Here is a 1,206-nt window from a genome sequence, read left to right as displayed (position 1 = left end):
CATCCCTGCATTCCCTGGGATGAATCTTACCTGTTTGTGGTAGATGATATGTTTATATACTTTTGTATTCTATTGGCCAATATTTTGTTAAGGATTTTTCCATGTATGTTCATTAGAGATATTGGTCTGTAATTCTCTATACCTGTGGGGTCTTTGCCCTGTTTGGGTATCAAAGTTATGCTGGCTTCGTAGAATAAGTTTGGGAGTTTGTCATCCTTTTCTATGTTTTGGAATACTTTCTGGGGTATCAGAGTCAACTCTTAATGGAATTCTTGGTAAAATTCTGCTGTGAAGCCATCTGGCCCAGAGAATGTTTTTGTTGGTAGCTTCTTTTTTTTTTTTTACAGGGTTTGAAGTCCTCTTTAACCATTGGTGGGAACACTTTACAGCATAAGTAAAAAGTCGAGGAAAATAAATACATCAGCTCCTAGGAGAGTGGACGCAGTGTGGATGGTGTGGGGTGGACTGGCAGGTGGGGCGGGCGCAGATGCATGATGCAGAGCAGACACGACAGGAGGCTTGGGGGAGGGCAGTGAGAGTCTTAAGTGTCCTAGTGCATGTCCTGGCTGTCGGTCCAGGCGATCTTGCTGGGGGGAGCTGAGCTCTCGCCCTCCATGTCCACTTGCTCCTGATCTCGCTTCTTGGCAGCGTTCTTTTTGTCCCATTGCTGGTGCAGGTAGCGCAGGAGGATATTGGTTTTCTCAGTCACAATGATTTGTTCAGATTGGTACTCCCGAGTGGGCAGGTAGACTGAGGGCCGTCTGTTCTATGGGAGACCAAGAAGAGTCGGATAAGAAGCTGGGTCCCCACACTCTGAACACAAGTTAGGCAGCCCAACATGCTCTCCGGAGAGGCTGAGCGAGGCTTTGCACACAGAGTCAGCATGGAATCAGCTAAAATTGCTTTTGTTGTAGAAGGGAAATCCTTTCAGAAAATCGGCCATCTTCTGTAGCCACTGTTGCTGCCTCTGCTGTCTCCTCTGTTGCTGCCGCTGCCGCTGCATGCGCCACCACAGCCGCCTTCTCAGCTGCCACCTCACAGTAACTGGTTGGTAGCTTCTTGATGACCCTTTCTGTTTCTTGTGCTATGGGTTTGTTGAGGTTCTTGACCTCTGTCTGAGATAATCTAAGGAGGGACTCTTTTTCCAAGTAGCTATCCATGTCTTCCACATTTCTGAATTCATTAGAATACAGATCTTCATAGTAC

At 46.9% G+C, this 1,206-nt stretch overlaps 1 pseudogene; it reads right to left on the bottom strand.

The window, feature by feature from the left end:
• Window positions 1–541: 541 nt before the first annotated feature.
• LOC142431066 (DET1- and DDB1-associated protein 1-like) lies at window positions 542–943 on the bottom strand (annotated as a pseudogene).
• Between the last annotated feature and the right edge of the window lie 263 nt (window positions 944–1,206).

This window comes from Tenrec ecaudatus, chromosome 17 (assembly GCF_050624435.1).
Source record: "Tenrec ecaudatus isolate mTenEca1 chromosome 17, mTenEca1.hap1, whole genome shotgun sequence".
NCBI classification, from domain to species: domain Eukaryota; kingdom Metazoa; phylum Chordata; class Mammalia; order Afrosoricida; family Tenrecidae; genus Tenrec; species Tenrec ecaudatus.
The sequence above is the reverse complement of the archived record's forward strand: the minus strand, read 5'-3'. Positions and strand labels throughout refer to the sequence as shown.